Source organism: Rhinoderma darwinii, chromosome 9 (assembly GCF_050947455.1).
Source record: "Rhinoderma darwinii isolate aRhiDar2 chromosome 9, aRhiDar2.hap1, whole genome shotgun sequence".
Classification (NCBI taxonomy): Eukaryota; Metazoa; Chordata; class Amphibia; order Anura; family Rhinodermatidae; genus Rhinoderma; species Rhinoderma darwinii.
In genome coordinates, this window is record NC_134695.1 from 94,454,627 (window position 1) to 94,470,556 (window position 15,930).

The following is a 15,930-nucleotide window of genomic DNA, read 5'->3' on the forward strand; positions in this document are numbered from 1 at the left end:
TGCCAGAAGAGGAGGTGCTGGAGCTCTGTCTTTTTTGCTGGCTATATTCGACCAGACTTACTGCTTCACTAATGTTTGTTTCTTCCAGGTATAGGCCCTGCTGTATGGATCATCGGACATTTGTGTTTTGGGCTGAGCATCGGGCTGCCATTTGCCCAGGAAGTCATTCCCTCGGCTTTAAGGGGGTTTTACACTGGGCGATTATCGGGCAGACGTGCTTTCATATAATTGCCCTGTGTTAATAGGGGAATGATCAGCAAATGAATGAGCAAACGATCGATCTGCGGGTCGTAGTAGTTTTAAAAAAGTTAAATATTATCGTTGTCGGCAGCACATCTCCCTGAAAACAGGGAGACGCGCTGCCGACCTGATAATAATGTATGGCGACTAGCAATCAGAGTAACGACCGCTCGTCCCCATCCATAGTTCCATGTGACAGGAGCAAACGAGAGCCGATCAACGATGGAGGGGGGGTGGTGACAGCTGGAAGAGGACAATCACCATTTACTTTTGTTGGATGGGGTTCATTTTACGGATATCAACTTAGATATCTTTCTGTTGGGTCTGCAGGATGGGGTTGAGAAGGCCTTGTTTTTGTGGGCTTGGAGTCGGAGGGTCGTGGTTAGGAGGACACGTCCTCCTTAGTGGAGGTTTTTATGTGAAGTAGTTCTTCCTACGTGCTCGTGCAAAGGACTGTACGGCTGTAATGACGGGGGGGTAGGGAAACGGACAAGTGAGCCCTAGTCTACCCGCCACTCTGTCCCTGCCTACTTGCAAAGACCCGCCCTAGGCGACGGGGTACAACTGGGCGGCGGTCCCTGCGCTCAGTAAGTGCACGACAAACACGACAAACATACAAGGGAATACAAGCAAGGGAAAGGGGCAGTTGCCCACGGCAACACCGTGAGCAACCAGAGTGGTGAACGAGCCGAGTCAAGCCAGGAGTGTGCGAGGTACCAAACGAAGAGCAGAAGAGTAGTCAGTAAGCCAGGGTCTGTATGGAGCAGGATCAAAATAGAAGGAGCTGTAGCTGGGCCAGGAAACCACACGAAAAGAATCACAAGCACCGAGGGACAGGAAGGGCAGGCTTAAATAGACCGAGGGCGGGAGCTAGCGGAGTCTGGCCAGGTTGCGATAGGCTCTCCCACTCCTAAGCCTGCCAGCCTGAATGGTGGAAGCTGGAGTCAGTCTCAGGGATGTAGATTCAGGTGCTGACTGATTAATTATGGGAGTTAACCCCGAAGCTGTGCCTGGCAGATCCTTTACAGTACCCCCCCTTTTATGAGGGGCCACCGGACCCTTTCTAAGTGGACCTGGCTTACTGGGGAAACGCAGGTGGAACCTCCTGACCAATACCCCAGCGTGAACATCCCGGGCGGGTACCCAAGTCCTCTCCTCGGGCCCGTATCCTCTCCAATGGACCAGGTACTGGAGGGAACCTTGGACCATCTTGCTGTCCACAATCTTGGCCACCTCGAATTCCACCCCCTCAGGGGTGAGGACGGGAACAGGAGGTCTCCTCGAGGGAGCCAAGGACGGGGAGCAGCGTTTAAGGAGGGAGGCATGAAACACGTCGTGTATACGAAAAGACGGGGGTAACTCCAGCCGGAAGGAGACAGGATTGAGGACCTCAATGACCTTATACGGCCCAATAAACCGGGGAGCAAACTTCTTGGACGGAACCTTGAGACGCAAGTTCCTAGACGACAACCACACCAGATCCCCGACCATAAACAGGGGGTTAGCAGAACGTTTTCTATCAGCCTGAGTTTTTTGTACGCTCTGGGACGCTTCTAGGTTCTTCTGAACCTGGGCCCAGACTGTGCACAGTTCCCGATGAACGACCTCTACCTCGGGATTGTTGGAACTACCAGGTGAAACGGAGGAGAACCGTGGATTAAACCCAAAATTACAGAAAAAGGGGGAGACCCCTGACGAGTTACTGACCCGGTTATTAAGGGAAAATTCGGCGAGGGGAATGAATGAGACCCAATCATATTGACAGTCAGAGACAAAACACCTTAAATATTGTTCTAGAGATTGATTAGTCCTCTCAGTTTGGCCATTGGTTTCAGGATGGAAGGCAGAAGAGAAGGACAGATCAATCTCCAACTTCATACAGAAGGCTCTCCAAAACAATGAAACAAATTGTACCCCTCTGTCCGAAACAATATTGACAGGGACCCCATGGAGACGCAGGATGTGTTTGACAAACAAGGTAGCCAACGTCTTGGCGTTGGGTAGTTTCTTGAGGGGCACAAAGTGGCACATCTTACTGAAGCGGTCTACTACCACCCACACCACCGACTTGCCTTGGGATGGAGGCAAATCGGTGATAAAATCCATGGAGATATGTGTCCAAGGTCTCTGGGGAATGGGCAACGAACGCAGTAAGCCCGCTGGTCGGGACCTGGGAGTCTTGGACCTAGCACAAACCTCACAAGCGGCGACGTAGGCCTTAACGTCTTTAGGCAACCCAGGCCACCAATAGTTTCTAGTAATGAGGTGTTTGGTACCCAGGATGCCTGGATGACCAGATAGTGCGGAGTCATGATTTTCCCTAAGTACCCTTAGCCGGAATTGCAGGGGAACAAACAGCTTGTTCTCAGGAAGGTTCCCGGGAGCTGAACCTTGATCAGCAGCAATTTCAGAGACTAAATCAGAATCGATCGAGGAAATGATTATACCTGGAGGCAAAATACAAGCAGGATCTTCCTCAGAAGGAGGGCTGGCCATGAAGCTACGCGACAGTGCATCAGCCTTAATATTTTTAGACCCAGCCCTATAGGTAACCAAAAAATTGAATCTGGTAAAAAATAACGCCCATCGAGCTTGTCTCGGGTTTAGCCTCCGGGCAGATTCTAGGAAAACCAGATTCTTGTGGTCGGTAAGGACAGTTACCTGGTGCCTAGCCCCCTCCAGGAAGTGGCGCCACTCTTCAAATGCCCATTTAATGGCTAAGAGTTCGCGGTTGCCAATATCATAGTTACTCTCAGTTGGCGAAAACTTCCTGGAGAAGTAGGCACAGGGGCGGAGATGGGTGAGGGACCTGGTACCCTGGGACAAGACAGCCCCCACTCCCACCTCAGATGCGTCAACTTCCACGATAAATGGCTCCATTTGGTTGGGCTGAACCAGCACCGGGGCCGAGATAAAGCACCTCTTAAGGACCTCAAAAGCCTGGACAGCCTCAGGAGGCCAGTGGAGGAGATCAGCTCCTTTGCGAGTGAGGTCCGTAAGAGGCTTAGCGATGACCGAGAAGTTAGCAATAAATCTCCTGTAATAATTAGCGAACCCCAAAAAACACTGTAACGCCTTCAGGGAGGCAGGTTGGACCCATTCCGCCACAGCCTGAACCTTGGCGGGGTCCATGCGGAATTCATGAGGAGTGAGGATTTGACCCAAAAATGGTATTTCCTGTACCCCAAACACACATTTTTCGGTTTTGGCAAACAGTTTGTTTTCCCGAAGGACCTGGAGCACCTTTCTGACATGCTCAATGTGGGAGGACCAGTCCTTGGAAAACACCAGTATGTCATCAAGGTACACTACAAGAAATATCCCCAGGTAATTTCTCAAAATCTCATTTATGAAATTCTGGAAGACCGCAGGGGCATTACACAACCCAAAGGGCATGACGAGGTATTCGAAATGGCCTTCGGGCGTGTTAAATGCAGTCTTCCACTCATCCCCCTCTTTGATGCGGATAAGGTTATACGCCCCCCGTAGATCCAACTTAGAGAACCATTGGGCCCCCTGAACCTGATTGAAGAGATCAGGAATCAAAGGAAGGGGATACTGGTTCCTTACCGTGACCTTATTCAGGCTACGGTAGTCAATGCATGGCCTAAGACCACCATCCTTCTTCCCTACGAAGAAGAAGCCAGCACCTACCGGAGAAGTAGAGGGACGAATGTAACCCTTGGCCAGGCATTCCTGGATATACTCTCTCATGGCTTCACGTTCGGGACAAGAAAGATTAAATATCCTACCCTTAGGAAGCTTAGCTCCTGGTACCAATTCGATAGCGAAATCGTATTCTCTATAAGGAGGTAACACTTCGGAGGCCTCCTTAGAGAAAACATCAGCGAAGTCCTGAACAAACTCAGGTAGCGTGTTCACCTCCTTGCAGACACTGAAGCACCTAGGGAGAGTGTCAGGGACTGCAAGGGGTTAAGAAAGGATGGAACGGTTTAAAATAATGCCCAGGACCAGGATTGGTTAACAAGGAGTAAGAGGGGCGTGGTTAAGAAGATATAAGGCAGGGGTTTGGAGCAGAAACCCCTCTTACCTCAAGCTGCAGTGGAAGAAACACCTTTGCTGCTGCTGTGGAGATTCAGAGCGTGTTCTTTCAAGAAGATGGCAGAAGAACTGTTGCGGAAGGTGGCACAGCGGGTAGCGTCGGAGGGACCTGCCTGGCTGGAATCCCTGTTGGAGGAAGGAGAGAAGCGAGGTTCAGAGCGCGGCACGGAGCATTCGGGAGCGGCTACTCGAGGTAGGCCGCAGCGCGTTACACGCCCTCCGGTTCGACTGAGCCCTAGCCCCGTTGCTATGAGGGGTGCTGTGACTGCTGCACAGTCATGCGGTGGTCCCAGCAGGTCCCCTAGGCCTATGTCGACGGGTGCTTCGTCGGTCGACATAGTGCCCCCCTCCCCCCCGCCCACTCGTCGCGCTGGCGTCCTTCCCCATGGCGGTAAGAGGGCGGCTGTTAAACCGGCACGGGCTCGGTACAACCCGCCTCAAGCTGCTGATGCGGGCGCGGAGGCAGCGGTCGATTTTCGTGACAGTGGGGTGAATATGGCGGACACAGGTGATTGGTCCGACATGGTTGCTTACCATGCGGCATGTTCACAGGAGCTGGGACTTGCTTCCGGTGCCTGTGTGCAGCCGGGGTCGGCGCCATCTTTCCCCGTGCTGTTCTCTGCGCAGCCAGAATTGGCGGCGGGGAGAACAGGGGCGGGACGTCCTGGCAGGCGCAGTGCGGCCAGGAAACAAGATGGCGGCTCACATAAAAAGAAGATGGCGGCGGGTTCGGGGAAGCGGGCGGTGAGCAAACAGCCCAGCCAGGGGGCGGGGGCTTCTGCGGTGCCTGTCGCTTCTCCACCCCGGTCCCCCCCGGGCCCCTGTCAGCATGGGTTAAGGCCAGGGGGGGAGTGTGCTAGGAAAGATGGGGTCGAGGGTGTTTTGGACTCGATTTGCCCTTCTCCTGCCTTGTCATCTTTTTCTCCTGCAGGTCCAAGAAGGGAGCGTTCCAGGCGAGGGAGGAAACGCCGGGCTGGAGGACATCGCCGGCACGGCCATCATAGACGTCGCAGATCGGGTGACGTGAAGAGGCGTGGTCGGCGGTATTCCTCGTCTTCCAGCGATGGATTCTCCTCCTCGTCGGCGACGACGTCTGCATCGTCAGGATCGTGGATGAGGTCGTCGCGGAGATCATCACGGCCGCAGAGACGCAGTCGACGCCGGGAGGTGCAGCGCTTGTCGGTGGATCAGGAGCAGCTGTCCCAGGTTGTCCCTCCCGCCGGGCCGGTGGAGGAGGTGCAGGCCGTGGTTCCAGTGCCGCGGCAAGTGGCTGAAGGACCCTCTGGAGTCGGTGGGACCTCTGGGAGCGGTGAGTCGGCCTGCGGTGACGCATGGCTTAATAAATCTATTGCATCGGGTGCGGATTTGATTTCTGTTTTAAAAGCCGTGGTGGCTGGGTTAAAAGTGAATGAGGGAACGTTGTGTCCCTCGGTGCCACCAGAGGGAGCTATGCCCCCGTCTGAGAAAGAGAATGCTTTAGCTAGTTTGACGTTTAGAGATTCATTGTTTTGTGGAGTCGCTCCTCTCGGGACTCATTTGTCAGCTGAGATCAAGGACAAGATTTGGAGGAATGAATTTGTGGATATTTGGTCCTTGGTCTCGGTGGAGCAGGTGACTGTCGACAAGGAGCGGGGTTTTGAGAAAGGTTCAGATAGGAAAGCGAAAGTCGCGAAAACATTTGGCAACTGGGTACAGTGTTACGCTACACTGGCTCATGTTATTTGCCAACGCTATCCTGGGAAAGGGGCCGAGTTGTTTGTCTATTTTGACACAATTTTCAGCGCCCACAGGCTGCACGGTGGTGCGGCCTGGTGGCGATATGATGAAGAATTTCGGCGTCGTTTGGCTTTGTCGCCTGATATTAGTTGGGCGACGAAGGCAACGGACGTGTGGTTGCAGCTTATCTTAGCGCAAGGGAGCAGGCAACAACGCCCCTTTCCCAGTGCGGCCGCAGCTCCGGGCCCCGCCCCTGGAGTTGCGGCCGCTAGGCCCACGGGTGCCTGTTGGCTCTACAACGAGGGCCACTGTCGTTTCTTTGCCACGTGCAAATTCCGACATGAATGCTCCATCTGTGGGGGCGCTCATGCGGCGCTCCGGTGTTTCCGGAGAGGTAAGCAGCCGGTTAAGGCACCTCCTTCCGGCGCAGCGGAGAACGCCGGTGAACGTTCTCGAGATGGGCCCATGGTTAGAGCGGTACCACAGGAGGCGGGAAGCAGAGGTGCTCACTAGCGGGTTTTCGTTTGGTTTTGAGATTCCTTTTGAATATTCTGCGACATTGTCATTGGCTGACAATTTGAAGTCGATCAATGAGAATGTGGGCATTGCGCGGCTAAAATTGGCGAAATAAGTGGAATTAGGGAGAATGGCAGGTCCATTCAGCGAGCCGCCGTATACGAATCTGCGAGTTTCCCCCCTTAGTTTAGTTCCAAAGAAGGAACGAGGAAAGTTTAGGCTGATTCATCACCTTTCCTTTCCTCGCGGTGGTTCTGTTAACGACGGTATTTCTAGGGCGGAGGAGGCGGTTTCGTATACGTCTTTCGATGTTGCAGTAAGGCTGGTACAGGCGGCTGGACAGGGGGCGTTGTTAGCTAAATCTGATATTGAAGCGGCCTTTCGTTTGCTGCCGGTTCATCCGGAGTGTTTTCACCTGCTGGGTTGTTGTTTAGATAAAGGGTTTTACGTGGATATGTGCCTTCCAATGGGTTGTTCAATATCATGCAGTTACTTTGAAATGTTTGCGTCATTTTTAGAATGGGTAGTTCGTTTGGAGTCAGGTTGTGACTCGGTCATTCATTATCTGGATGATTTTCTTTTTGTAGGCCCGGGGGGCTCTGGGTTGTGCAGCACGTTGCTGAGTGTTTCGACAGGTGATGTCGCGTTTCGGTGTACCTATTTCCGAAGATAAGACGGAAGGTCCTTTAACTGTTTTGTCATTTTTGGGTATCGAAATAGATAGCGAGCGGATGATTTTTCGCTTGCCCGATGATAAATTGGCAAGGCTAGTGACGCAAGTTGACCAGGTCATGGGGTCGAAAAAAGTGACGTTAAAACAGTTACAGTCGTTAATGGGATTGCTGGTGTTTGCTTGTCGTATAATTCCAATGGGTCGTGTTTTCTCTAGGCGTTTGTCTTTAGCCACTAGAGGTATCTCGAAGCCAAATCATTTTATCCGGGTAACCTCTTGGATGAAGAAGGATTTGTTTGTCTGGCATTCGTTTTTGAGTTCGTTTAATGGGAGGTCGGTGTGTCAGGACGCGGAGTTGTCTAATGTAGACTTGGAATTTTTTACGGATGCAGCCGGAAGTGATGGTTTTGGAGCAATTTTGGGCCGAAGTTGGTGTAGGTCCCCTTGGCCCTTGCATTGGAGTGATTTGGGAGTTTTACGTAATTTGACGCTGTTGGAATTGTTTCCTATTATAGTTGCAATAGAGTTGTGGGGTAGCGTGATGGTGAATAAGAGGATTGTATTTTGGACAGACAACATGGCGGTGGTGCATGCGGTGAACGGGTTGTCGTCTAGTTCATTGCCGGTATTAGCTTTATTAAGACGGTTGGTTTTGAAGTGTTTGCGTTTGAATGTGTGGTTTCGTGCGAAACATGTTCCGGGAGTCCGTAATGTGATGGCTGATGCTTTGTCTCGTTCACAGATGTCCCGGTTTCGGGAATTGCACCCGGCAGCTTTGGCAGAAGGGGTGTCCCCCCCCCCTGCACTTATGGGCCCTGGTCGAGGACAACTTATGAGGCTGTTGAGGGGTTCGGTGGTACCGGCGACTTGGAAGAGTCATTGCAGAGCGTGGGATCGGTGGTTGGAGATTGCGGGGAGTAACTTCCCATCACAGGATGGGTGTCACCTGGACGTCACGTTAGCAAGTTTGGTACAAATACGTCAGGAAGGGGGTAGTGCGGCCACGGCGAGCAAGTTTTTAGCAGGGGTGGCCTTTATGTTAAAATTGTGGGGATGCAGAGATGTTACAAAAGAATTTGTAGTTCGGCAGTCTTTAAAAGGGTGGAAAAAAGAGGCGTGTTCCAGGGACACGAGGCGGCCAGTATCTTTTTCGCTTTTTGGTCGGCTTTTAGCCGTTTTATGTTTTGTGTGTCGGGATGAATATGAAGTGTCCTTGTTTGGCGCGGCGTTTTCTTTGGCTTTCTTTGCCGCATTACGGGTTAGTGAGCTGGTTCCGCACAGCGTGGGGGCAAGCGGTGGTCTTCTCGGATCGGATGTAGTGACGTTGGGAGATTCTCTCAGGGTCTGTGTGCGGAGGTCAAAGACTGACATGGTAGGGAGGGGGGCTTGGCTGTCGATTGGGAGGATTGGGGGGCAGTATTGCCCGGTAAAATGGGTCCAGGAATTTGTGTTGGTCCGAGTGCCCGGGGCTCAATTCTTGATCCATCAGGATGGATCCGCAATGTCGCGTTTTCAATTTGAGGCGATTTTTAAGGCCGGTCTGAGGTACCTGGGTTTGCCACCGGGCGAGTTTGGTACACATTCGTTTAGGATAGGGGCGGCAACTGAGGCGGATGCCTTGGGCTTGGATTCGGCGGCTATCATGAGTCTGGGTAGATGGCGGTCTAATAGCTATGTCATATGTGCGACCGGATTCGGTTTTGAAGAGTGTGTAAGCTGGAAATTTTTATAGTAAAAATGTCGCCCCCTTCACCCCCCACCCCCTCCCCCCCCCCCACCCCTGTTTTCCTTCCTTGTTTTATATGGAGTGTTATGTTAATCCTGCCTGTATCTTCATTTGACCGGAATGTAGCTTAATTTCTTTGTTAGGGTCGCGGCGCCCCCAAGTGTGGATCTTGGGGCATTCGTACGTGCATTGGGCAGCGGTTCGAGCGGGACGGAGGCCGTTAGGTCCGAATTTGGGCCTCTCACAGGCCGACGTCCATTGGAGAGGTGTCCGGGGATTACGGTGGGTGCAGTTACTGCCAGAAGTAGTGGCAGTTACAAGGCACACGTACGGACCTGTTGTCCTGATAATACATGCTGGTGGAAATGATATCGGCCAAGTAAAAATGGCCGAGTTATTGTCATTTATACGGACGGATTTGGCGCGTTTTCAGGACCTGTTCGCCCGTTGCGTGGTAGTTTGGTCTGAGATAGTGGCGCGCACGGTGTGGCGAGGAGCGAGGAACATGGCAGCGTTGGAGAGAGTGCACAAGCTAATTAATGAGCGGGTGTCGCGGTTCATTCGCTCTATAGGGGGGATCGGGTTGCGACACCAGTCCCTGGAGGGGGATAATGCAGATTTGCTGGCGCCGGATGGAGTGCATCTGAATGATATCGGGCTCGATATCTTTTTATTGGACCTCTTGGATGGTGCCGAGAGAGGGTTGGCGTTGCTTGGTGGGGGTGGTCGGGGGACTGAGTAGGTTTCTCAGTTCCCCTTCTTGGCGGAAAGTACGGCAGATGAAGACGGAGGTAGCACCCTACATGCCTGATGGAGACAGGGAGCATCGGCATTTCAGGAGGAGAGAGAAATAAATATATATATATATGTCTTCATGCCGATGTTTGTAAATAAGAATAAAGCTGTGGCCACTTCCACATTTCCATAAAGAAGGTGTTGGTGTGTTGATTCAAAGAAGGATGGTTAAGGTCCTGGGCAGGTAAAGTGGATAATGGGTCCTTGCAGTCTTGCAGACACTGAAGCGCCTAGGGAGAGTGTCAGGGACTGCAAGGGGTTAAGAAAGGATGGAACGGTTTAAAATAATGCCCAGGACCAGGATTGGTTAACAAGGAGTAAGAGGGGCGTGGTTAAGAAGATATAAGGCAGGGGTTTGGAGCAGAAACCCCTCTTACCTCAAGCTGCAGTGGAAGAAACACCCGCCCTCCCTCCCCTGGTGGTTTTGGTTTTGTTTTTGGTTTTGTTTTTGAAAGATTTTTCTACGGTGATATTCTTGTTCTGGCGTTTTTCTGGTTTTTTCGTAGATGTCACAGCTGGCGGAAAGTACGGCAGATGAAGACGGAGGTAGCACCCTACATGCCTGATGGAGACAGGGAGCATCGGCATTTCAGGAGGAGAGAGAAATAAATATATATATATATATATGTCTTCATGCCGATGTTTGTAAATAAGAATAAAGCTGTGGCCACTTCCACATTTCCATAAAGAAGGTGTTGGTGTGTTGATTCAAAGAAGGATGGTTAAGGTCCTGGGCAGGTAAAGTGGATAATGGGTCCTTGCAGTCTCAGGGGGAGAAATAGAATTAACAGAAAAACATGACGTAAAACATTCATTACCCCATTTGGTTAGCTCCCCAGTATTCCAGTCAAACGTGGGATTAAGCAACTGCAACCAGGGAAGGCCTAGAACCAAATCGTACGATAATCCCTGCATCAACAGTACAGAGCACTGCTCCAAATGCATGGAGCCAACAAGGAGTTCAAAAACAGGGGTATGCTGTGTAAAATAACCATTAGCAAGAGGAGTGGAGTCGATACCCACTACCGGGACAGGTTTAGGCAAATCAATCAGAGGCATAGCAAGAGACATAGCAAATTCCACAGACATGATATTAGTAGAGGACCCTGAATCCACGAAGGCACTGCCGGTAGCAGACCTACCACCAAAAGAGACCTGAAAGGGAAGCAAGATCTTAGTACGTTTCCTATTTACGGGAAATACCTGTGCGCCCAAGTGACCTCCCCGATGATCACTTAGGCGCGGAAGTTCTCTGGCTGCATTCTTACGCTTAGGACAGTTGTTCACTTGATGCTTGTCATCCCCACAGTAAAAGCAGAGACCATTCTTCCTGCGGAATTCTCTACGTTGTTGGGGGGACACGGAGGCCCCGAGTTGCATAGGTATCTCTGAGTCTTTTGGGGAGGAACGAAGCAACGGAACTTCGGGAGGCATCATGGGGGAGTCGGAGGAGAAAACACATAAACGTTCACGTTGTCGTTCCCTGAGACGTCGGTCAAGTCGTACCGCTAAAGCCATAACCTGGTCTAGGGAGTCAGAAGAGGGATAGCTAACTAGCAGGTCTTTCAGGGCATTCGACAGACCCAACCTAAACTGGCACCTTTAGGCAGGGTCATTCCACCGAGAAGCTACGCACCACTTCCTAAAGTCAGAACAATACTCCTCAACAGGTCTCTTACCCTGACGTAAGGTCACCAGCTGACTCTCGGCAAAGGCAGTCCTGTCAGTCTCGTCATAAATAAGTCCGAGAGCAGAAAAGAAACAATCAACGGAGGAAAGTTCAGGGGCGTCAGGAGCCAAGGAGAAGGCCCACTCTTGGGGCCCTTCCTGGAGCCGGGACATAATTATACCCACCCGCTGGCTCTCAGAACCTGAGGAATGGGGCTTTAAACGAAAGTAAAGCCTACAACTCTCCCGAAAGGAGAGAAAAGCCCTCCGGTCCCCTGAGAACCGGTCGGGCAACTTGAGGTGGGGTTCAAGAGGTGAGGTGAGGGGAACTACCAAGGTAGCATCAGGCTGGTTGACCCTCTGAGCCAGGGCCTGGACCTGTAGGGAGAGACCCTGCATTTGCTGAGCCAGGGTCTCACGGGGGTCCATAGTGGTGTCAGGGACCAGGGTAGACTAGGTATGGGCTTGTGATTATGTAATGACGGGGGGTAGGGAAACGGACAAGTGAGCCCTAGTCTACCCGCCACTCTGTCCCTGCCTACTTGCAACAACCCGCCCTAGGCGACGGGGTACAACTGGGCGGCGGTCTCTGCGCTCAGTAAGTGCACGACAAACACGACAAACATACAAGGGAATACAAGCAAGGGAAAGGGGCAGTTGCCCACAGCAACACCGTGAGCAACCAGAGTGGTGAACGAGCCGAGTCAAGCCAGGAGTGTGCGAGGTACCAAACGAAGAGCAGAAGAGTAGTCAGTAAGCCAGGGTCTGTATGGAGCAGGATCAAAATAGAAGGAGCTGTAGCTGGGCCAGGAAACCACACGAAAAGAATCACAAGCACCGAGGGACAGGAAGGGCAGGCTTAAATAGACCGAGGGCGGGAGCTAGCTGAGTCTGGCCAGGTTGCGATAGGCTCTCCCACTCCTAAGCCTGCCAGCCTGAATGGTGGAAGCTGGAGTCAGTCTCAGGGATGTAGATTCAGGTGCTGACTGATTAATTATGGGAGTTAACCCCGAAGCTGTGCCTGGCAGATCCTTTACAACGGCTTTAATAGACTGCAGCATAGCCCCATTCAAATGCGCTACGACCCCTTCATTTGCGGGAACGGCGGGTGTCCCAGAAGTAGGATCTCCACGCATTATGAAGTCACCTGGTGAGACAAAAAAAATAATAATTCCCATAAAAGTGGTTTTACTTTGCAAAAGTGTTAAACCCTATGTACACCTTTGAGGGGCATTTTTTTTTAATAAACAGGTCAGTCAGTGTGTTTGGTGTAACTTTATAATTAGTTTTTATTAAAAATGTGTTTTACTTTTTTAGATACAGCTGCTCTGTATTCTCTATACAGAGAAGCTGTATCTTTCGCTATGACCTGAATCTGTCAGTCCAGCGGACCTGACGTGTTCAGTGTCAGCGGGTCCAGCGTGGCTGTGACACGCAGGATCCACCGGTAATCTATCACAAGCTATGAACCCATCAGTCCCGCTAACCTGACGGAAACAGGATTTAGCGCTATTTACAGCTTTTCTGTATAGAGGATACAGAGCAGCTGTATATAAAAAAAAGTAGAACAAATTTTTAATAACGACTAATTATAAGTTACACCAACACAGACCTGTTTATTAAAAAAAAAAAAAATGCACATCAAAGGTCCACAGGGCCTTTAATTATTTTTTTACACATAACGATCTATATAAAGATAACATGTTATTTAAACAGTTTGCGAAGGCCATAAAAAAATCTGCAAAAAAACAACGGCGTAAATGTCCCCCCCCCATTCCCTCACAAAAAAATAAATAAATTTATATGTACTCTAAAATGGTTATATTAAAAAATTTGACTCATCCCGCAAAAAAACAAGCCCACAGACGTCTACAATGTACTATAGTATAAAGAAGGAACGCCACTTACTCAGACTGACGTTTTCTATTCTTGATTGCTTAATAAAAAAAATAAAAATCGGGTACAATTAGTGAGTCTTAGGGCTCGTCCACACGCTCCGGTATTGCTGCGTTTTTTCCGACTGGAATTTCGGCCGGAAAAAACAGTAAAACAAATAAAAATAAAATTTGTATTTGGTTTTGACTTAATAGTACAACCCACAGAATAAAGATAACATGTTATTTATGCCGCACGGTGAAGGATGTTAATTTAAAACGCAAACAACTATGGCGGAATAGTTTTTTTTCTCCATTCCACCCCGCCAAAATAAAGTTAATAAAAGTTAATTAATACATTATATGTACTCCAAAATGGTGCCGTTAAAAAAAATACAACTCACAAAAAAACAGCCCTCGTAACTACGTAGATGGGAAAAATACAAAACTTATAGCTCTCTGAATGCGATAATGAAAAAACAAAAACACGTCCTGAAAACCAAAGTAGGCCTTAGGCCGAACGCACACTTCCGTCGGCCGTTGAACGGCCGCTAATGACGGTTCCGTCAAACACCGGCCGCACACGAATGGCTTCCGTGTGCAGTCCGTTGTTTCACGGACCAAATTCAATGAAAAGGCCGAGACTGTTCCGTCAAAAACGGGCAGGAGTAGGACCCGCACTACTTTTGACGGAACGACCGCACGGTTCTGTTAAAACAACAGAAGTGTGCATGGCCCCATTGAAATGAATATGTCGGGGTGCTATCTGTTGAAAAAACGGATAGCGCACTGAAGAAAATGAAGTGGGCATGATTAAAGGACTTATTCCAGCTGCTTCTCAAATGAATAGGCCACCATGTAATACAGTCTCATTGAGTCCGCAAGTCTGGGAGCTGATCTCTGCAGGGTCCCTCAGTCCTGGCTGGTCGAGGGGCTCCTGTGTCCCCCTCCATGATGTCCATGTGACCTAATAGGGCATATGAAAGGGGTTTTACATATGGGACAACCCCTTCAATTCTCTTGTATAGTTTTAGATATAATTTGTCTTCAATTTATTGTTATCAATTCCATTGTTTCCCTTTTACACCAGTGACAACTCGTGCCTCTTTTTCTTATGGAACTACTACTCCCAGCATCCTGTAGTTTCTGAACGTATTACTTACTGTCGCTTTATAGAACGCTTGTATTTTAAGCTGCACGCGTCGTCTCACCCGTCGTCGTTACCCATCCCTTTTTTTCCCACGTTTATTTTTTAGTTTCCTAATTCGTCTAAAGATAGAAGTCCGCGTCATGGTGGGATTGGATAATTGCGGCAGAAGTTTATTTTCATTCTTCATGTGGGATTTTAAGTGCGACTCGGACGTCTCAAAAGTTTAGGGAGTTTCCGTGCTGAATAGGAGATTTGTTTGTAATCTGTGGACGGCATGAAATCCATTATATGAGGGAATTGTTAATAATTTAGGCTGAAAATAAACAAAAAATGGGAGCGGACACCCACATCAAGTCCAGTTTGGTCACTTGCCTGAGTGGTAGGGTTGATTTATTATATGGGGTCATGACTCCTCTTCAAGAAGAATTACTAAAGTGACCAGCAGAGGGCGCTGTATTATTTCCATGCAAGACGTCTAATACATGTCCTTGAAGTTGACCTCTTCTGTTTAGCGGTTAAAAAGCTCAGTGATAAGTAATATGGCCGCCATTATAGCTCAGACACGGGTTGTCATCCAGCTTTTCCAGACTCCTGAATGGCACGCCTGCCTAGTTATGCTGTGATATGTCCCAGGTCCAAAACTGCTGTTTAATTAGGAAGACATGCCATGTAGGAGATGGCAAAGGACGAGTGCCTGTGGCGGTCATGGGAATGGCATGCTGGGAGTTGTAGTTCCACAACAGCTGGAGGGGAGCTTGAATAAGACCATAAATTCCTTGTTTTGGGAGAGATCATATTGAAGATACTGATGGATCTGAAATAGTTAAAGGATTAAACAACTTAAACATTTATGGCATATCCACAGGATTTGCTATAAACGTCTGAATATCAAGAACAGGGGTCTCCCAGCTCGCCTTGTGTAGGGGCCGCTGGCCGCAGAATCCAGGCAGGGTCTAGTGGAGAGGGGGTCGTGCATGAGATCTGCTCTCTCCATTCTGCTCACAGATGCCCTTATAGAATATAGTGCCTAAACAAATTCCCCATACAGCATAATGCCCCCATAGAGTATAATGCCCACACAGATGCCCCCATACAGTATAATGCCCCCATAGCTGCCCCCATACAGTATAATGCCCCCATAGTGTTGCAATGCCCCCATAGATAGTGCCACAGTGCCTACTGTAGATAGTGCCCACATAGATGGTGCCAGTGCCCACATACTAGCACAGTGCCCATATATAGTGCCACAGTGCCCATATAGAAAGTGACACAGTGCCCATATAGAAAGTGACACAGTGCCCATATAGATAGCGCTAACCCACCCCCCTGTACATAGCGCCATTGGAGCTCCCGCTTCTGGAGGAGCCCCTGACCTCACTATTCATACGCTCTGGCCGGGGTTTCCGCTCCTAGAGGGAGTCCCTGACTTCACTGTCCATATATGTAGTAATAAGATGGGCTGCACTCCTGAGATTGGGTGTTGGTGCTATCAGGGTTCGGGTTGAGATCT